Genomic DNA, 23,450 nt, shown 5'->3' with positions numbered 1-23,450 from the left:
TATCACACAAGTCTCTTGAAGAACATGCTGCAAAGAAAGGCAAGTGTCAGAATCTTTTCTTACATTTATTTCATGTTTTTCACTGTCAGATTAAGATTGTCAGGCTCAACATTTCAACTCTGTTGTATTACTAAATGATAGTAAACAACGGTTTAAGAAAAATTAAATAACAGTTTTGCAAAACATTAAACTTGTATGATTTCCTAAATGCCATGTGATGCTACTGTCTTAGTTAAGTACGGAGTTACAGCTACTGTTAGGCAAAAACTTCAACCCCGTCACATTCAACCCAAAATTTGACACTTTTTAGTAGAGTACTCAATTGTAGACTTGTTATATTGTTATGTGACCTGTTAGAAATAATCGATTATGGTATTTTATGTTCAATAAAACCAAATTGAAAGATCGATTGATGTTTTTGATCAATTAATCCTTAATTCTTTTGATTTAATGTAAAATACTTATTAAAATGTTTGTTTGTTTTTGCCAACTTTAATAAAATACAATTTTATTGAATGTGATATCATTAATTTTACAGGTAAGAAATCCATGCTATATTAAATGATGATCATCACTTCAACCCTGTTATCATTTTCAACCCCGTTATGCTGAGTTCAACCCTGTTATTTGATAGTTTTTATTAATATTTTGGTGATAAAACGACAAATTAGGTCAAAGTTTGTTTTGCTGTGTGCAGAATTTACAGGACAGTCTGAAAAAATATGAAAGCCTGATTAAATTCTAATGTTAACGCATATTTTGTGATAAGATATGAAGACCAATGTTAGATACAATTTTCATGACCTGATTTGGTATTCAAATGGTGAGCATTAAAAAAAAAATTCTACATGCAATAAATGATATCAAACAAGGGACATCTCATTGAAAAGCTTCTACAAGAATTTACTTGAAAATCTTTTTAAATCATATTTAAACAGGGTCCAAGTCCAAGTGGAAAAAAACACTCAATATTGATTAGAATTTCATGCCTGAGGTGGGAAAATGTATTTTCTTAAAGGTTTGACTAATCCACTATCACATGAAATGATCAAAAATATAACTATTTAAGGTATATATTTAAAAAAAAGTATGACCCAAAAGGCACCCAATTCAGAGAATCACCCATGTACACCTTTCAAATTTTTTAATTACACTTAAGTCATATGTGGTTTGCAAAAATTGGGTGTGAACAGAGGCACTTTTCTAGTCAGCATAATATCTAATTTCTCTTTCTCCATTCAAACCAAATCACCCAGAACTGTCACACTTCAGAAGTAAAAATGGTTATGAATGGTCTTTTTTTAAATGTAAAAATAAATAAGCTGCATACTGCATGTATTTATTTGTTTGCACACTGTGATAAGTATGTGATGTTTATATTTGTTTTTGTTTTTCAGCCACCTTCCGTGAATGGCTAGAGCATAAAAAATCCAAAGGAGGAATTGGAAGCCAGGGCCTCAAAGTCTGGCCGTTACATCACAGAAAAGATAATGGACATTAACAAACAAAAAGAAAAGACCTTCAGCCTCTTCTCCTCATCTGCCAAATGCATTGAGGAACATAAGTCAATTCACACCTTTGTGGAGATAGAGTACCAGTCCCTGCTTATACATGTGCCCACAAGATGGCTGAGCTTGTGGCCTGCAGTGAAGAGGCTTCATGACAGCTGGGCTCTTATCAAGACCTACTTTCTCTCAATGGGAGAGGACCAGTGCCCAAAGTCACTATGACAGCCGTTCAAGGATGACCAGGATGGTGAGGGCAACCCCCTTGATCTACAGGTAATTCATTTTGCACTCAACTTTTTTTTCATCTAAATACTATTAAATGAAACAGGGATTAGAGAAGTTATGATAATGCAAACAGTGGCAGCACACAGGATCACTGACTCTCCTTACTTCCTTTAAGTTTACCTGTCCTTCCTCAGCAATGCACTTAAGATTTTCCACGACACTGTGCTGGTGCTGGAGTGAGAAGATGGGACTGTCTATGAGTTCTACGATATGATGTTCACCCTAAAAACCAAGCTACAGCAACGACAGAGTGATGGTTTCTTTGGGGCCCAGACAGGTGTACTCCTCCAGCAGTTTCCAGACAGACACGCAGCTGTGCTCAGAGAGGACATGTGCAACTTCTACCATTCCTCTCTCACCTACCTGCAGCAGTGCTATGACTTCTCAGACTCCAACTACCAGAAGAAAGTGGCTAGCCTGGCACTAAAGAAGAGCCCATTCAACTTCTCTATGAAGCTGTAGAGGTCCTGCAGCTAAGCAAGAAGTTGGACATGGATGCGCTATATGATGAGTACTGTGTCCTTCTGCCACACCTACAGGCCATCGTGCAGTCTGGAGCTCCAGTCGTGGAGAAGTGGACCACCTTACTCAAGCACATACACACACCAAACATGACAGCATTTGCCATCATTTGTACCAATCACCAGTGCTTCAGTGGATCTGGCATCTGTTCCAACAGATGTTCGGTAAACCTCATCAAGTCAGAAATCCAGGTAAAGAGCAACTTCACATTCAGTTGCAAGGACTTCTACACTTATGTATTGAAAGAGAAGGTTCTCCCCAATGCTGTATGCTCCAACAAGAAAAAACCTGAAGGTAAGCTTGTTATGTAAGACCTCATTTGTCTAAGATGATGTTTGATTGATTTTGAACATCGGTAGACTGTCTACAGGGGTGCAAATGAGTCACTTTTAGGAAACAGTAGCCTTTTAGATCAAAATATCTCATTGTTTTGCATAGAATTATCTATTTGTATTGTTGTCACCTTGTGGTGGTGATAGGTTTGCTCTCCCTCTGTCTATACTGGATAACCATTTGGAAGCTTATCATAAAAATGAATGTTGCTTTAATTCTGTTTCTATTCTTTCTTCCTTATTTGATCCAGATGCTGGGGAAAAGGTTGTTGTTAGGGATTTACAAGAGGAACCCAAGTGCAGACAGTGGTGGATGAACACTAAAGACTTTTATTGTGACAAAAACAGAAAGCAAAACCCATGAGGGGGCAAAACAACAAACTGGATACTTAGTAAACACTAAACTAGACAGGACACAGGACTAAACTAAAACACTAAACTGGATACACTAGTAGTTATAACGGGGCAGCATTCGTCAAACTTTTATGACCCCCTCCCCCACCCGGTGACAGTTGCTATCTGACAGGTCGTTTTTATGACCCTTTGACAGGGGGGCGGGACCATCAATCAAAATCTGTACAAGTTGTCAACTTTAGACAGAAAGTATTTAATGGTTTTATTGCCGGTCATTTAGAGTGATTGTTTTTCCTGAGTGTGTTTTATGTTAAGCGTATGGTGTCATGTTTAATGACGGCTCGTGTTTCGACATTTACTGTTTATTGACATTTGATGTCAGATCTCAACCATCCTCCCACCTTTGCTCGCCCCGTGCGCTTCTCAATACTGACTTTCACACCGCGGGTGTGTTGTTGAATCTAAAGTTTTGCAACAGCATAAGTTTATTTAAAGGCAATCACTAATCATATATATATATATATATATTAGATGTACCAGGCTACGCTTAAAGCCGATGTTTTCTATCGAGCTATAGTTTCTGATCAGACACAAAGTCTGAACTAAATAAAATTTTAAACGGTTCACGAAGTCCGGGAATCTTTTCATGACCTGGTCTACAGTTTCACGCGTATTAAAGATCCGGCGGTGTCTGACAAAGCGTCGGGTGATTGTTCATATCTGTCATTTAAAATAAAGTTAATAAATGTAATTCTGTCCACTATGGCAAAATAGGAATTTATTTTAGATTTAGGGGAATCTTTAACCATGTCTCTGATTAAAACTTTTGATTGTAACATCACAAGTTATTTAATTAAATATTCTGTATACGGGTATAGTTTAAGCAATGACCTGAGCCATTACCTTCGGAGCCGTCAATACTACATTCTTTAGACGATAGTCTAAACTAAATAAATTTTTAAACGGTTCAGGAATCCCGTGAATCTTTTCATAACATGCACTATAGTTTCACGCGTATTAAAGATCCGGCGGTGCCTGACAAAGCGCCGGGTGAGTGTTCATATCTGCCATTTTAAAATAATGTTAATAAATGTAATTCTGTCCACTATGGCAAAATAGGATTTTATTTTAGATTTAGTGGAATCTTTAACCAAGTCTCTGATTAAGACATGTGTATACGTGCACAGATGGTGACAGAGAAACAACGTTAATAATCTTTTAAATGTTTTTAAGACGTATTCACCCCATTTTGGGGTTTTATTTTTAATTAAAGGCTTCTTAAAACATGTGTGAATATGTGTATATTATACAAAGAGTCTTATATTGTCTGCTCTGACAAAAATAAAGTATTTTTTAGGTTTAGGGCAATTGACTGCGTGTGTCTTATAAATACAACTTGATAATACGTTTGTTTTGTAAAGAGACTTCTTTAAAGTCACGCAAGAATAAAATATTTTAGTTGTAACTGGTTAAACTTAAAGCCGATATTTTCTATCGAACTAGTCTATTTTCTGTTCAGACACAAAGTTTTCTGATGCTGATATTATGTCAGTGTGTGTTTGTGTGGGGGTCGTGTGATGTAATCTTTGAAAGTTTATGACCGAACCTTTATTGGGGAGCGACAAGAGATCTCCCGGAATCAGTTTGGATGGAGCAGAGCTGTTATACTCAAGTCTATTGGTATGTATGTGTTTCGCTGTGTTCGTTCCAGTATTTTGTATGATTTATTTAAAAACTAAAAATTCGATCTCTGGTATTGCAGCGAAATTGTCTAAACTGGTATTAACTATTCCTGGTAAATCGCGGAGAAGAGTGGCCTGAACAAAAAAGTCAGACCGAGACTAGAACCTCCCGCAGCGTAACACGGAAATCTTGGAACAAAAGAGACGCCGACTGGCTCGTGTTGTCCGGTGGGTTTTTATTTAATCCTGTTACAATAGATTTAAACAAACTGGTTTGGTTTAATATTTTCTAATAACATGTGTTATCTGTTTTAAAGGTTTGGATATCAGAGGCAAAGCGAACGTTGTGTGTACTATTGCAAAATATATAGCGGATCTCCACGGTACGTTTATCTTGCATAAGAAAATTGTTTTATTTAGATATTTGTCCTAATAACTTGTTTTTATCTGTTTTAAAGGTTTGGATATCAGAGGCAAAGCGAACGTTGTGCTATTGCAAAATATATAGCGGATCTCCACGGTACGTTTATCTTGCATAAGAAAATTGTTTTATTTAGATATTTGTCCTAATAACTTGTTTTTATCTGTTTACAGGTTAGGATACAGACCACAACGCTTTGGACGTATCTTTAAAAAAGATTAAAATCAGAGACTTTTTGGATTTGTCTGGGGACATTTTAAACATTTTGTGGCAAATTGGATTTAAAACATTTCGGATACTGGATACCTAGTTTGATTTGTCCACAGAGCTTGTTTAAGACGTTTTCACCGCATTTTAGGGTTTATTTTTAATTAAAGGCTTCTTAAAACATGTGTGAAAATGTGTATATTATACAATGAGTCTTATATTGTCTGCTCTGACATAAATAAATTTTTATATTAGATTTTAGATCAATTGACTGTGTGTGTTTTATGTCAAGCGTATGCTGTTATGTTTAATGACGGCTCGTGTGACAGCTTGTGTTTAGGCATTTGATGTCAGATATCACCCTTCCTCCCTCCTTTCGCACAAGACCTGCATTCTTTCACAGGAGTGCGTGTTGTAAAGCGATTAAAGATTTCTAAAACTCAATGTTGGTAAAACAATCCCCCATTACGGTGTCAAAAAAGTAAAATGTTTATTTTAGATTTAGACAAATCATGAACAATGCTACGATTAAAACATTTGTTTGTAACATCACAAGTTATTTAATGAAATATTCCGTATACGTGTATAGTTTAAGCAATGATCTGAGCCATAACCTTCGGAGCCGGCAATACTATAATCTTTAGACGAAAGTCTAAACTAAATAAAATTTTAAACGATTCATGAGTTCCGTGAATCTTTTCATGACCTGCTCTATAGATTCACACGTATTAAAGATCCGACGGTGCCTGACAAAGCGCCGGGTGAGTGTTCATATATGCCGTTTTAAAATAACCTTAATAAATGTAATTCTGTCCACTATGACAAAATAGGATTTTATTTTAGATTTAGGGGAGTCTTTAACCAAGTCTCTGACTAAGACATGTGTATACGTGCACAGATGGTGACAGAGAAACTTATATATGACGTTAATAAACTTTTAAATGTTTTTAAGACGTATTCACCCCATTTTGGGGTTTTATTTTTAATTAAAGGCTTCTTAAAACAGGTGTTAATATGTGTATATTATACAAAGAGTCTTATAGTGTCTGCTCTGACAAAAATAAATTATTATTTTAGATTTTAGGACAAATGACTGCGTCTATCTTATAAATACAACTTGATATATACGTTTGTTTTGTCAATAGACTTCTTTAAAGTCACGCAAGAATAAAATATTTTAGTTGTAACTGGTTAAACTTAAATGTACTATTATCTATTTAACTATAAGCTATATTTTCTGAGCAGATATTTTTCTGTTTCTGATGCTGGTCTTATAACAGTGTGTGGGAGATGATGGCTGTTCACAGCAGGTGGCGGGTTGTAAACTAGGGTCTTTTTAAAACTGTAGTGGTAAAAAATGTAATAGCACATTGACAAAAATAAAGCATTTGGTTGTAACAAATTATTTAATGAAATATTCAGTATGTGTATAGCGATGAACGGTGTCAAAATCACCGGGGTCCCAACAATACTATAGTCTTTAGACTAAAGGGTATTTATTTTAATATAAATAAAATCTTAATCTTTTCGTGCACAATATTCTGATCACGCCATTAGATTGTGTACCAGCGTTTACAATAGAGAACATACGCGGATGAGTGTTCATATACACCGTTAAGAAACTTTTTTTTAAACGATTAAAGACATTTTCAAATCATCTTATGGGGTTTGTTTTAAATTAATGACATCTTAAAACCAACAGTGGGATATGTGTTTATTACACAATAAAATGTAATTCTGGCCGCTCTGACAAAATAAGGGTTTTATTTTAGATTTAGTGAATTCTTTAATCAAGGCTCTGATTAAAACACATGAATGCGCGAACCACAGTTGCCAGAGAACGTACGCTGAGGCGCTCTTATGGCGTTAAGAACCTTTTTATTGTTTAAGACATTTTGACCCCATTTCCTGGTTTTGTGTCCGCTGTGGATCCCAACCTCTATGTGTTTATTATACAACAAATGCAATTCTGTCAGCATTTCTAATTTAGAACGCCTTTGATTTAAACATGAGGGTTTTAAAATGAAACGGCCATGTGACTTTTATGACAAAAGCTATTCGATCTTAATTTTTTGTTTTAACATCCAAAAGTTTTATACACAGTCCATAATTAAACAACTAGGTGTGTATGAGTAAGATTATATCTAATGTCACACGAGCACCACCAAATCGCGCATGTGTCTGTGTGTGTGTGTGTGCATCCAGGCTGTTTATGTGTGGGCGTGTTTATGAGCCTGTGTCTTTGCAAGGTGTGTGCGTGTGTGTGTGTGTGTGTGTGTGTGTGTATGTTTGCATGGGGGTCTATGATGTCTCTGTTTGTTACTAAAGTTTTGATATTAAGTCTGTGTCCTCATTGACAATAAGTAAGGGTTTTTAGATGTAGGCTTTATTACACAGATACTGATTAAATCATGTTATGCATTATTTGCGATTTAAAGAAACTTAAAAGGTTTAAGACATTTTATCTCACATTGTGGTGTTGTTTTTTAATTAATGTAACCTTAAAACCCTCTGTTATCCATTTAGGGAACAATAAAATGTTAGCAAATATTATTTATCAAAGTTGACGATGTTATAAGCCAGGATGTCACTAACGTGACAACAAACATTTATTTAAAGACAAAACATTTTAACAAAATTGCCATGGCTTACAGAGACACACTAGACTTAATAATAAAAATAAAAATATACTATTCGAACATCCTAACCTGGTATTAGGTTAGATTAGGTTTTAAGGTCAATCAGCGTCTTTAGCTTTACAACTTACAGCACAAAACCCCCAATGACAGGATTTTTATGAAGTGGAGCAGACCCTTGGTATGCCTGTGGGGTTAGGTACAACTAAGGTCAACATCTATCAGTGCATAATAAGCAAACATGAAATTATATTTTAACTATGGTTTGTTAATGATGTTGCTAGGTTCGCGTATTTTTTCTGAAACAAACTTTTCTTTTCAAACTTAGTTAGGATACACACGTTTGTCGCCTCAAACACCTGATCAAAGTTTTTCTTCGCTAGCGACAACTAATGTCTGAGATTTTGTAAATTCATCAGATGTTTCTTACTTGTGTATTTTCTTAAACAAACTTTTTCTTTTCAATCTTAGACAGTCTTCATACGTTTGTCTTTCGATAAGTTGTTCATAGTTTTTCTTCGCTAGTGTCAACTCATGTATGAGATTTGTAAATTTCATCATATGTTCTTACATGTGTATTTTCTGAAACAAATTTATGCTTTTCAAACTCAGGTAGTCATCATACTTTTGTCTCTACATACATTTGTTCAAAGTTTCTTGTAGCTAGTGTCAACTGATGTCTGAGATTTTGTAAATTCAACAGATGGTCTTACGTGTGTATTTCTTAAACAAACATGTTGCTGTTCAAACTTAGGCAGTGTTCATACGTATGTCTTTTCATAAGTTGTTCATAGTTTTTATTTGTTAGCGTCAACTAATGACAGAGATTTTGTAAACTCATCAGATTCAAACAAAACTCATTCATTTCTGTAGTTTATGTAACACCTTGTCAAACTCTTAAAGGTAGTACTATCTGTTTAAAACAACAATGCAAAGTATTTTAGATTTACTTGATAAATCTTTTACATCAAAACAAACTAGGATAGCAATATGTTTGAATCTGTAACAGGTGATACCACCAATAGCGTGTTGTACATAACAAAGTCTGTAAAATAATAAAGATTGATTAGGTTTTTATTTAGTAAACCTTTTAACACAAAGTGTAGAGTCTTTTGTATGTAACAACAAAGATGCGATGAAACAACGCAAAACAAGAGAGGATGCGTTTGTTAAAACACATATAAATTAAGATGCATACATCTACAAATGGGGCAATGTTTGAAATAGTTTGGCCGTATAGCCTCTAAATTCGGGACCAATAGATTAAAGACATTGCCCCATTTGTAGATGTATGCATCTTAATTTATATGTGTTTTAACAAACGCATCCTCTCTTGTTTTGCGTTGTTTCATCGCATCTTTGTTGTTACATACAAAAGACTCTACACTTTGTGTTAAAAGGTTTACTAAATAAAAACCTAATCAATCTTTATTATTTTACAGACTTTGTTATGTACAACACGCTATTGGTGGTATCACCTGTTACAGATTCAAACATATTGCTATCCTAGTTTGTTTTGATGTAAAAGATTTATCAAGTAAATCTAAAATACTTTGCATTGTTGTTTTAAACAGATAGTACTACCTTTAAGAGTTTGACAAGGTGTTACATAAACTACAGAAATGAATGAGTTTTGTTTGAATCTGATGAGTTTACAAAATCTCTGTCATTAGTTGACGCTAACAAATAAAAACTATGAACAACTTATGAAAAGACATACGTATGAACACTGCCTAAGTTTGAACAGCAACATGTTTGTTTAAGAAATACACACGTAAGACCATCTGTTGAATTTACAAAATCTCAGACATCAGTTGACACTAGCTACAAGAAACTTTGAACAAATGTATGTAGAGACAAAAGTATGATGACTACCTGAGTTTGAAAAGCATAAATTTGTTTCAGAAAATACACATGTAAGAACATATGATGAAATTTACAAATCTCATACATGAGTTGACACTAGCGAAGAAAAACTATGAACAACTTATCGAAAGACAAACGTATGAAGACTGTCTAAGATTGAAAAGAAAAAGTTTGTTTAAGAAAATACACAAGTAAGAAACATCTGATGAATTTACAAAATCTCAGACATTAGTTGTCGCTAGCGAAGAAAAACTTTGATCAGGTGTTTGAGGCGACAAACGTGTGTATCCTAACTAAGTTTGAAAAGAAAAGTTTGTTTCAGAAAAAATACGCGAACCTAGCAACATCATTAACAAACCATAGTTAAAATATAATTTCATGTTTGCTTATTATGCACTGATAGATGTTGACCTTAGTTGTACCTAACCCCACAGGCATACCAAGGGTCTGCTCCACTTCATAAAAATCCTGTCATTGGGGGTTTTGTGCTGTAAGTTGTAAAGCTAAAGACGCTGATTGACCTTAAAACCTAATCTAACCTAATACCAGGTTAGGATGTTCGAATAGTATATTTTTATTTTTATTATTAAGTCTAGTGTGTCTCTGTAAGCCATGGCAATTTTGTTAAAATGTTTTGTCTTTAAATAAATGTTTGTTGTCACGTTAGTGACATCCTGGCTTATAACATCGTCAACTTTGATAAATAATATTTGCTAACATTTTATTGTTCCCTAAATGGATAACAGAGGGTTTTAAGGTTACATTAATTAAAAAACAACACCACAATGTGAGATAAAATGTCTTAAACCTTTTAAGTTTCTTTAAATCGCAAATAATGCATAACATGATTTAATCAGTATCTGTGTAATAAAGCCTACATCTAAAAACCCTTACTTATTGTCAATGAGGACACAGACTTAATATCAAAACTTTAGTAACAAACAGAGACATCATAGACCCCCATGCAAACATACACACACACACACACACACACACACGCACACACCTTGCAAAGACACAGGCTCATAAACACGCCCACACATAAACAGCCTGGATGCACACACACACACACAGACACATGCGCGATTTGGTGGTGCTCGTGTGACATTAGATATAATCTTACTCATACACACCTAGTTGTTTAATTATGGACTGTGTATAAAACTTTTGGATGTTAAAACAAAAAATTAAGATCGAATAGCTTTTGTCATAAAAGTCACATGGCCGTTTCATTTTAAAACCCTCATGTTTAAATCAAAGGCGTTCTAAATTAGAAATGCTGACAGAATTGCATTTGTTGTATAATAAACACATAGAGGTTGGGATCCACAGCGGACACAAAACCAGGAAATGGGGTCAAAATGTCTTAAACAATAAAAAGGTTCTTAACGCCATAAGAGCGCCTCAGCGTACGTTCTCTGGCAACTGTGGTTCGCGCATTCATGTGTTTTAATCAGAGCCTTGATTAAAGAATTCACTAAATCTAAAATTAAACCCTTATTTTGTCAGAGCGGCCAGAATTACATTTTATTGTGTAATAAACACATATCCCACTGTTGGTTTTAAGATGTCATTAATTTAAAACAAACCCCATAAGATGATTTGAAAATGTCTTTAATCGTTTAAAAAAAAGTTTCTTAACGGTGTATATGAACACTCATCCGCGTATGTTCTCTATTGTAAACGCTGGTACACAATCTAATGGCGTGATCAGAATATTGTGCACGAAAAGATTAAGATTTTATTTATATTAAAATAAATACCCTTTAGTCTAAAGACTATAGTATTGTTGGGACCCCGGTGATTTTGACACCGTTCATCGCTATACACATACTGAATATTTCATTAAATAATTTGTTACAACCAAATGCTTTATTTTTGTCAATGTGCTATTACATTTTTTACCACTACAGTTTTAAAAAGACCCTAGTTTACAACCCGCCACCTGCTGTGAACAGCCATCATCTCCCACACACTGTTATAAGACCAGCATCAGAAACAGAAAAATATCTGCTCAGAAAATATAGCTTATAGTTAAATAGATAATAGTACATTTAAGTTTAACCAGTTACAACTAAAATATTTTATTCTTGCGTGACTTTAAAGAAGTCTATTGACAAAACAAACGTATATATCAAGTTGTATTTATAAGATAGACGCAGTCATTTGTCCTAAAATCTAAAATAATAATTTATTTTTGTCAGAGCAGACACTATAAGACTCTTTGGGGCTTTTTAAGAAGCCTTTAATTAAAAATAAAACCCCAAAATGGGGTGAATACGTCTTAAAAACATTTAAAAGTTTATTAACGTCATATATAAGTTTCTCTGTCACCATCTGTGCACGTATACACATGTCTTAGTCAGAGACTTGGTTAAAGACTCCCCTAAATCTAAAATAAAATCCTATTTTGTCATAGTGGACAGAATTACATTTATTAAGGTTATTTTAAAACGGCATATATGAACACTCACCCGGCGCTTTGTCAGGCACCGTCGGATCTTTAATACGTGTGAATCTATAGAGCAGGTCATGAAAAGATTCACGGAACTCATGAATCGTTTAAAATTTTATTTAGTTTAGACTTTCGTCTAAAGATTATAGTATTGCCGGCTCCGAAGGTTATGGCTCAGATCATTGCTTAAACTATACACGTATACGGAATATTTCATTAAATAACTTGTGATGTTACAAACAAATGTTTTAATCGTAGCATTGTTCATGATTTGTCTAAATCTAAAATAAACATTTTACTTTTTTGACACCGTAATGGGGGATTGTTTTACCAACATTGAGTTTTAGAAATCTTTAATCGCTTTACAACACGCACTCCTGTGAAAGAATGCAGGTCTTGTGCGAAAGGAGGGAGGAAGGGTGATATCTGACATCAAATGCCTAAACACAAGCTGTCACACGAGCCGTCATTAAACATAACAGCATACGCTTGACATAAAACACACACAGTCAATTGATCTAAAATCTAATATAAAAATTTATTTATGTCAGAGCAGACAATATAAGACTCATTGTATAATATACACATTTTCACACATGTTTTAAGAAGCCTTTAATTAAAAATAAACCCTAAAATGCGGTGAAAACGTCTTAAACAAGCTCTGTGGACAAATCAAACTAGGTATCCAGTATCCGAAATGTTTTAAATCCAATTTGCCACAAAATGTTTAAAATGTCCCCAGACAAATCCAAAAAGTCTCTGATTTTAATCTTTTTTAAAGATACGTCCAAAGCGTTGTGGTCTGTATCCTAACCTGTAAACAGATAAAAACAAGTTATTAGGACAAATATCTAAATAAAACAATTTTCTTATGCAAGATAAACGTACCGTGGAGATCCGCTATATATTTTGCAATAGTACACACAACGTTCGCTTTGCCTCTGATATCCAAACCTTTAAAACAGATAAAAACAAGTTATTAGGACAAATATCTAAATAAAACAATTTTCTTATGCAAGATAAACGTACCGTGGAGATCCGCTATATATTTTGCAATAGTACACACAACGTTCGCTTTGCCTCTGATATCCAAACCTTTAAAACAGATAACACATGTTATTAGAAAATATTAAACCAAACCAGTTTGTTTAAATCTATTGTAACAGGATTAAATAAAAACCCACCGGACAACACGAGCCAGTCGGCGTCTCTTTTGTTCCAAGATTTCCGTGTTACGCTGCGGGAGGTTCTAGTCTCGGTCTGACTTTTTTGTTCAGGCCACTCTTCTCCGCGATTTACCAGGAATAGTTAATACCAGTTTAGACAATTTCGCTGCAATACCAGAGATCGAATTTTTAGTTTTTAAATAAATCATACAAAATACTGGAACGAACACAGCGAAACACATACATACCAATAGACTTGAGTATAACAGCTCTGCTCCATCCAAACTGATTCCGGGAGATCTCTTGTCGCTCCCCAATAAAGGTTCGGTCATAAACTTTCAAAGATTACATCACACGACCCCCACACAAACACACACTGACATAATATCAGCATCAGAAAACTTTGTGTCTGAACAGAAAATAGACTAGTTCGATAGAAAATATCGGCTTTAAGTTTAACCAGTTACAACTAAAATATTTTATTCTTGCGTGACTTTAAAGAAGTCTCTTTACAAAACAAACGTATTATCAAGTTGTATTTATAAGACACACGCAGTCAATTGCCCTAAACCTAAAAAATACTTTATTTTTGTCAGAGCAGACAATATAAGACTCTTTGTATAATATACACATATTCACACATGTTTTAAGAAGCCTTTAATTAAAAATAAAACCCCAAAATGGGGTGAATACGTCTTAAAAACATTTAAAAGATTATTAACGTCATATATAAGTTTCTCTGTCACCATCTGTGCACGTATACACATGTCTTAATCAGAGACTTGGTTAAAGATTCCACTAAATCTAAAATAAAATCCTATTTTGCCATAGTGGACAGAATTACATTTATTAACATTATTTTAAAATGGCAGATATGAACACTCACCCGGCGCTTTGTCAGGCACCGCCGGATCTTTAATACGCGTGAAACTATAGTGCATGTTATGAAAAGATTCACGGGATTCCTGAACCGTTTAAAAATTTATTTAGTTTAGACTATCGTCTAAAGAATGTAGTATTGACGGCTCCGAAGGTAATGGCTCAGGTCATTGCTTAAACTATACCCGTATACAGAATATTTAATTAAATAACTTGTGATGTTACAATCAAAAGTTTTAATCAGAGACATGGTTAAAGATTCCCCTAAATCTAAAATAAATTCCTATTTTGCCATAGTGGACAGAATTACATTTATTAACTTTATTTTAAATGACAGATATGAACAATCACCCGACGCTTTGTCAGACACCGCCGGATCTTTAATACGCGTGAAACTGTAGACCAGGTCATGAAAAGATTCCCGGACTTCGTGAACCGTTTAAAATTTTATTTAGTTCAGACTTTGTGTCTGATCAGAAACTATAGCTCGATAGAAAACATCGGCTTTAAGCGTAGCCTGGTACATCTAATATATATATATATATATATGATTAGTGATTGCCTTTAAATAAACTTATGCTGTTGCAAAACTTTAGATTCAACAACACACCCGCGGTGTGAAAGTCAGTATTGAGAAGCGCACGGGGCGAGCAAAGGTGGGAGGATGGTTGAGATCTGACATCAAATGTCAATAAACAGTAAATGTCGAAACACGAGCCGTCATTAAACATGACACCATACGCTTAACATAAAACACACTCAGGAAAAACAATCACTCTAAATGACCGGCAATAAAACCATTAAATACTTTCTGTCTAAAGTTGACAACTTGTACAGATTTTGATTGATGGTCCCGCCCCCCTGTCAAAGGGTCATAAAAACGACCTGTCAGATAGCAACTGTCACCGGGTGGGGGAGGGGGTCATAAAAGTTTGACGAATGCTGCCCCGTTATAACTACTTACACTTAACAATAAACTAGACAAAACACTTAATATATAACACTAGACTTGACAGCTTAACAAAGTACTCACATGAATTGGAAACAATGCACAAGCACAGGACAACAAACAAGGATCTTAAATAAAGGACAACTAATGAGGGCAACAGGTGACAGGAGTTAAACAATGAAGAGGAGGATAACAAGGGAGCGGGGTAAAAGAGACAAAACACAGGGAACACGTGGTCTAGTAAACCAATACGGAGACCACGTGAACCCACACAAAACGTGGGTCTGTCATGATTCTGCCACAAGACTAGATTAAACAAAGGACAAGATGGCAGAACCATGACAGAATCCCCCCCTAAAGGAGCGGCTTCCAGACGCTCCCCAGGGGAACACTAGACATGGGACAAGACAGACTGACAGATAGACAGACACCAAGAAAACATGACAAATATACATAGGGGCAGACAAGAAAAAATTACAAGAGGGTTGGGGTGAAATAGTAAAAACAATAAACAAGGGAGGGGGGGGGCGAAGGGACAAAAAAGTTCACAGGTGGTGGTCCGGGCTGGGTGGGACTAGGTGGGGAAGGAGTCTTGGGTTCAGGGGTAGTTGAGGGCTTGGGACGAGGAGTCCGGGTGGGCTTGGTGGGGTTCTTGGAGACAGCAGGCTTGGTAGGGGAAGCAGACTTGGTGAGGGGAACAAAAGGAGGCAAGGCAGGGTTCCAGGGCGTGGTAGGGGTAGACAAGGGAGCAGATGGGGGTGAGCCAGGACTCACAGGGTAGGGGAGAGAGTTCAGGGAGGACATGGAGACAGTGGCAGGGGACCAGGCAGAAGAACAGGACGACAGTGCAGGGGAGGAAGCAGCAGGTGAGACAGGGGGGCAGTGGTGGCGAGACAGGAACAGAGACAGCTTATCATAAAAATGAATGTTGCTTTAATTCTGTTTCTATTCTTTCTTCCTTATTTGATCCAGATGCTGGGGAAAAGGTTGTTGTTAGGGATTTACAAGAGGAACCCAAGTGCAGACAGTGGTGGATGAACACTAAAGACTTTTATTGTGACAAAAACAGAAAGCAAAACCCACGAGGGGGCAAAACAACATAAACTGGATACTTAGTGAACACTAAACTAGACAGGACACAGGACTAAATTAAAACACTAAACTGGATACACTTAACAATAAACTAGACAAAACACTTAATATATAACACTAGACTTGACAGCTTAACAAAGTACTCACATGAATTGGAAACAATGCACAAGCACAGGACAACAAACACAAGGATCTTAAATAGAGGACAACTAATGAGGGCAACAGGTGACAGGAGTTAAACAATGAAGAGGAGGATAACAAGGGAGCGGGGTAAAAGAGACAAGACACAGGGAACACGTGGTCTAGTAAACCAATACTGAGACCACGTGAACCCACACAAAACATGGGTCTGTCATGATTCTGCCACAAGACTAGATTAAACAAAGGACAAGATGGCAGAACCATGACAGTTGTGTTATATTGTGAGTTGTGACTTTTTTCAACTGTTCCTGTGGCAACTTCAATTCCTGTTAATCCTATAATTTTATATTATAAATTATTTAAAGTGAAAACATTGTAATGAAAAAATAAATAAAATTAAATAGCTAAAGTAAACCGTAAGTGGAAGTGCATCTGTCAATTCATTGAATGTTCAAAATATTATGAATCTTTATTTAGAAAAAATAACATTGGTTGGCCTATTCATGAGAATACCTAAGCAATTACACATGTTTAGGGGAAATGAAAGCTATAGCGTAAGTTCTAATAGGAAGACTAAATTCCACCTCATTCATTACATTTTGATCTAGCCAATCATCACTTGACTCTTGGAGTATATAAGTTCCCTACTCATCCTCTTTTGCGTGTGCAGATGCTGACGCTGATGTTCACTTGCTCGATGCTTAGTGCAAACCAAACGTTTTCAAAACAATTGTTACTCGTACTACGGAGAATCAGATGTCAAACCGTTCGCCCTCCCTCTGCTTATTTGTGAATTTGGTATGTTTACTCGGCCATCAATGTTTTCGTGGCCATTTAACTGCTTCCCAGGATATTTCCATCCACGAAATGCTGCTCGTTCTCATCATAGACTGCAACACAAGTTACCGTTAGGCGTGTTGTTTGACCAGCCTCTTCGAAAGCAACTCTCAGGCATCTTTGCCAAAGTACCTTATTTAAGGAAGCTCGCAAACTTGGCACAAAAACGCAAAAAACGTTTAATTTCAATGAAAATATTAAAATCCAACGCTGTCCTGTTAAACGTAAACTGTAAGGTCACTGTTTTACATAACAATTTTCCTGAATATGTCTTATCTATACAACCTTCCCGAAACAGGTGCCTACCTGTTCCGACCAATTTAAGGGACATATTAAATATGTTACCTATTGTATTTGTTAGTTATTGCAGTCTTTTAACAAAAATTGGCAGAAAAATAAAGCATGCAGTTGTAACGCTCAACTTGCATTGCTTGAGCAAATCGCGAGTGTTTGTCTGGTTATGTTGTGCAAATGTACAATTATCACTGTTTTATCCGACGACCGTTCGAAACCCTCTGTCACTTACACAGTTTAAATCAATTTATTGTATTTCATAAGAATTGTGGCATTTAATGCACTGTCATTTTAATTTTGTGTGTGGTAAGTAACACATCATTAAAATTATTTTTCTGATCTAGAATTGGGCGATATTACCCTAGTGCGAGGAGAAGTCCATTCTACATGCATTACAAGTTCAGGTGTGTGGGATTTTTATGTTGTTTTATTAATCAGTATGTTATGTTATAATCCATATGTGCCATTATGCGTTTTGTGCTGAGATATGTGAGTAAATGTCTGTGTGAGTGGAAAGTAACCAGCTTTTGTATGTGTGTAAAAGCTACAAGGAGCATATGCTGAGGAATTTACGCCTGGTATAGATCAAGATAAGAGAGAGGCCTGAGGGGGAAAGCAAACAGGCAAATATGTCATTAACTACTGTAATGCTTTAATGTTCACAGGATAAAATGTGCAATGTATTTCTTACTTAATCAGTATTAATCATTGAATAATTGATGTAATAAATATAAGATGTTGTCTTTGATAAATGTGTATTAACCAATGAAATGAAGGTTGCATACAGAATAACTTAATGGGGGCAGGGCAGCTCAACCTTGAAGAAACAGAATTTCCTATGTGTATGTATGTGTGTGTGTGTGTGTGTGTGTGTTTGTGTGTGTGTGTGTATGTGTGTGTGTGTGTGTGTGTTTTCTTTCCTAACAGATGGTTTTTAATAATGATTAAAGTGTTTGCTTAGAAGTAGTATTGCAGTAAAAGATTTAATATGTGTTTATCTATCTAAAGAAGTTAATGTGTGCCTTATTCATATAACCAATTTTACAAATAATGAAATGATGTCATGATATTGAAATATGTTTTACATAATAATCACTTTCATCTTACAGCTTATGTTTTTTATAAATGAATGTTTTATTAATGATTTGTTTTTAAGAAAGCATTATAACATGCTATTCAAAGTGGAGGAGTACTGGAGAGGAACTGCAGGGCTCCCAGGGATGAGAGGAGAACAGTTTGTTTTTCTTTGTCTATGTGTGTCCATCTTTGCCTACAGGCTAAAATTGGGTGTGGTGATGGAGTCAGATGGACGAGGGGAACAGCCTTTGTGGGTGGAGATTTTCTGAAGAAAGATCGACGTCACATATTTTATAAATAAGCATGTTACTTCCTGAGCTGGTTGTTCGCTACTTGAGAGGACCCAGCGCTGTTAAACTTTTTCATATCTGATCAATAAATATTTGAACTTAGATATTTGTATCTTTTGCCTTTCCTCTAAATTATGAACATGCAAATGGACGCCTTAAAGTCCAACAATTGGTGACCGCCGACGTTTTGTGGAGGGAAAGGAGAGAGTGAGAGGAAGGAGGGTTTCACATTGAAGAAACCAGAGTAAGGGAGGGCTCCATTTCAACACAAAAGACCGGTCTTCTAAAATAAAGGTAAGCAGAAACCTGTTATATCAAATTCTGCTATTTGGATATACCAAATTAATTGTGTTGATAAGGAGATCCGAACTGAATTACAAATTTACATTTTTGTAAATTGATCAGAGTGAAAAACTTTTATTTTTATAGATATTAAGAGATTTATTAAAATTGGGTTTGAGGCCCTTAATGTATTAGACATTATAAAGTAATAAGTTTGGGTTTGAGGCCCTCGGGTTAAAGTCCCGTAAAGGTAAATTGTGGTTGGAGTCCATTAATGTATTAGACATTATAAAGTACCAAGTGGGTTAAAGTCCCTCGGATGCAAATTCCGTAAATTCTAATTTTAATCCGGATATTATTTAATCGCTTTCAACTTTCGCTAAAAAGACGGGTCAGTAGTCGCGCGGGTGAAACCCCTGAAAACTACTGGTGTATATATTCTTTTGCTAGATTAGAGTGACGTTTTGTGGTTTTTTGAAATTCTGAATGCTTGTAAATTGTGTGAAAATGGCTAAATTTCAGAAAGAATGTAATGAGTATGAGTGTCCACCAGTGTATGTGTAATCGCAAAAGATTGTGAGGCTTAGGATGGTCCGCACAGATCCAAATGATTTTGTATATAAAGAAAAGACAAAAAGAGGTTGCATTAGCGTGGAACACGTTGAGAGAAGAAATCTGTTGGGAGGCAGAGGAGAAAAAGAGAGTTCCTCTCACGCCTATTATTTTTGCCATGGAACATAGACTGGTAAACAAAATTAAGATTGTAAAAGCAGAAGGAAAAAGTGGTTTGGTAAAGGACCAAATGTGACAAGCTTAGAGAAAGAGTTGAGAATTCAGACGAGATTAGCTCTGGTTGCTGGTGCCATGCAGGCTATTAAATCAAATAGAAAAGGGGAAGTTTTCAGTGGTGCAGCTGCAAAGCAAAAGGAAGTTAAACAAGGAAACAGTCAGCCAGACTCAAGTGTGACACCTACGGCTCCTCCTCCAGTTCCACCCCCAGTGAAATCGATCTACCCCTCCTTGCACACACCTCCTCCTTATGAGAAATCCAAAGCCACAATGCAACAGCCTGTTTTTCAAATCAATAGCGGTGAATTAAATGTAGATGTAGATTTTATTTGTGTGAAAATGTAGTGTGTCTGTGATATAATGAGTCTGTTAAAACCATAAATGGGATTAAGCAAAACCTAGCAGAAAGACAGAAGCGAAGCTTTGAAAGAAAAAACAACAAATTACAGAAAAGAGTAGAGACCAAGTTATTAAAGGTGGAAATAAAGATGAACAATTAAACAAGGACAGAAAGTTGTTAAAAGGTGAATGACACAGATAAATTGTATGAAGGACAAAAAGATTTAACAAAATGAAGAGGAGTCTTCATCTGATGATGGAAGGTGGTCACAAGATAAATTTTATTTTAAATTGAAAGGCAATATTTTGCAATGGGTTAAGTTAAACCTTGAAAGGCTGAAAGCTCTCATCCTTTGACATTCAAGAAAGTGACTAAAAAGCTGGCAAGTAACAGACAATGAAAAACTGTGTGTGATATCAAAGTGTTGGAGCAGCAAAGAGAGGAGTAACTCATAAACTGGACTGAGAACACATTCTATTTGAATGGAACTATAATTGAACTCAAGCAGTGAAGGGGGCACTGCATATGGTCAGAGACATTTACAAGGATGAAACACCAAAAAGACTGAGTGGAATCCAGAAAGAGACTAACAAAGACAATAATGTTCTTGGAGGCAAGAGAAACTGGACAATATTTCACTGGACACTGAACTTTTTCATCTTCATACGAGCCTTTGAGTGAAAAAGGGGAAAGAGTAAACAGCCGTTCAATGTTTAGTAAAGACCTTGTTACTATAGGGACACAGACAATCTTTATGAGAAAATCAGCTAGACACATTTAAAGGCTGATCAAGAACTTTGTTGTTAGGTGTGACTACCTGTTCTGAAATCAAATCAGACTCCTATTAATCTGACAGGAAGAAATGCATAATTAAATTTGGTATCTACAGAGGAAGTCAGAATTCCACTGATGGTATTAGGCTAAAAAGCAAATATATATGGCATAGAACAGCTATGGCAGAAAGGAAATTAAAATAGATATAAGAAATAAATTGAAAAAGAAAAAAAGAACACCATAGAACACTATAAAAGGTAAACAAGAAAAGCTGTGAGTATAGAAAATAACTGATTATTGTGACCAACTTTGTATTTAAGGAAATCGCCAGCCCCAGACATCATATATGTGCATGAAGGTGTTCACATGGCAGATCTAATCACTGAGGGTGAGCCGCAGGATTGTATACCATTGACTGATATACAAATTATTCTTATTGTAATTAATTATAATTGTTATACCATTGACTGAAAAAGCAAATAAATTGAGAGATGGTTTGTTCGCGGTACCACTGACAACTACCCCACCATTAATCACAATGTTTACAGATGGTTGTTGTTTCAGAGCAGCAGATGACAAATTCAAGGCAGGCTTTGCTGTGGTTGAGCAAGTTGTGGGTGATTTTGTAACACGACTGAGTGGTAGATTGAAAGGTAAACGGTCAGCACAGAGAGCTGAAATGACAGCTGTAATCAAAGCCTTGCACTACACTGGTGAAGAGAGGGTGATTGTTTATAGTGAATCTGCATATGTGATTGGTGCAGTATATATGGAACTGCCATATGGCAGATAGGTGGGTTTGAAACCAGGAAAGGCCGGCCTATAGTAAATGCTAGCAAAGCCTGACACATACTACAGGCTGTGAAGGTACCTAATGAAGTGGCTGTTGTCAACTGCCTAATAAACCACTTATATCCCCAACCATGGTTTCCCAAGACAAAGTTAGATCTGACAAACTGACAAACACGCAATGGAATTGACATATAGTTTCGGGGCTGCTTATCACCCCAATGTTAGAGCAAAGTTGAAATAGTGAACCTGACTTTGACATTAAAACTTGACTTGACAAACTATGTGCACAGACAAAAATAACATGGCTTGACGCATTACCAATTGCATTAATGTCTATTCACTTTTCTGTTAAAAGGATCACTGGTTTGACACCATTTGAATTGCTTACAGGTCGTCAGTTTCCGGGTCCGAGGAATGCCTTGGTGTAGGATCCAATCCTGCCACTAACTAATGCTGTTTATTTCTACAAACTAACTGCTATGATTGAACATTTTTCCTGACAGGCTACCACACAACGAAATTGTGAGAACGACCCAGCTGTTAAAAATGATGATTGGGTTTCTAACAGACACAGGTGTGGACCTGAGGACTCAGGTCCAAGAGAGGGAAAGTGTTGAAAGTGAAAGTGAATCAGCTGGAATACAGAGAGGACAAACAGGAAGTGGTAACACATCAGTGGTAACACTCACACAACACCAACAACAAAGTCAACAAACACTCTGTAAAATTGTGCATAAAAAAGGTGACATTTTTTCTAGCCCAGCAACAGAACCCCTAGCACACTGTGTGAGTGCAGATTGTGCCTATGGAGCAGGTATATCCGTACAATTCAAAGCGAAGTACGGTACACAAAAGGTTGTAAGACAGAACAAACACACAGGTGAATGTGCAGTTACCCATGAGGACGACGGCAGATTGATTTTTCATTTAATAATAAAACAAAATTGTACTGATTTACCAACATATGAGAATTTTACCTACAGCCTCAGATGTATGAGAGAGTGGTGTGAGAAAGAAAACATAACAAGTGTATCCACTCCCCGGCTGGGGTGTGGCTTAGATAAATTGGATTTCCACAAAGTGCTGGAAATAACTACATACCATATTGACCTTTGAATTTTGATCTTTGAATTTCTTAAGTTTCTTATACAATTCTACAGTATTAATTTCATATTTCATTTTTCTTTTCCTTTTTGAATTTACGATTGTTATTTGAGTATTAGCCAATAGGCATAAGTGTATTTTTTCCACAGAGATGAAGCTATATGGAAATTGGAAGGTTCTGTGGGCCCTAGGAGTTATAACTGCAATTATAATCACCATAATATTTGGCATAAACAATGGAGATCCCTGTGTAACAGACTGATAGTGTCTGCAATAGAGAAAAAAAGAGAATAGTCCACCCCCATATAGCATGCCCCTATTAGGCCTAACCTGGACGAGGAGGAAGAAGAAAATGTGTGACCTCTTTCAGAGGTCA

General features: G+C 36.0%; 2 long non-coding RNA genes across 3 annotated transcripts; one reads left to right on the top strand and one right to left on the bottom strand.

Annotated features, from left to right (window-relative positions):
* The first annotated feature begins 3,115 nt into the window (after positions 1-3,115).
* On the top strand, positions 3,116-5,572 carry LOC135741200 (uncharacterized). Its single transcript, XR_010529369.2, has 3 exons — positions 3,116-4,911; positions 5,001-5,066; positions 5,278-5,572. It is a non-coding gene; the product is annotated as an uncharacterized lncRNA (long non-coding RNA).
* Positions 5,573-12,787: 7,215 nt separating this feature from the next.
* LOC135741199 (uncharacterized) lies at positions 12,788-15,264 on the bottom strand. 2 transcript variants are annotated; one of them, XR_010529368.1, is made up of 4 exons: positions 13,453-15,264; positions 13,298-13,363; positions 13,157-13,222; positions 12,788-13,082 (listed from the first exon to the last, which is right to left on the bottom strand). It is a non-coding gene; the product is annotated as an uncharacterized lncRNA (long non-coding RNA). The 2 variants fall into 2 exon arrangements; XR_012335947.1 differs by lacking the exon at positions 13,298-13,363.
* Positions 15,265-23,450: the final 8,186 nt, after the last annotated feature.

The sequence above is a fragment of the Paramisgurnus dabryanus genome, chromosome 24 (genome assembly GCF_030506205.2).
Source record: "Paramisgurnus dabryanus chromosome 24, PD_genome_1.1, whole genome shotgun sequence".
Classification (NCBI taxonomy): domain Eukaryota; kingdom Metazoa; phylum Chordata; class Actinopteri; order Cypriniformes; family Cobitidae; genus Paramisgurnus; species Paramisgurnus dabryanus.
The sequence above is the reverse complement of the archived record's forward strand: the minus strand, read 5'-3'. Positions and strand labels throughout refer to the sequence as shown.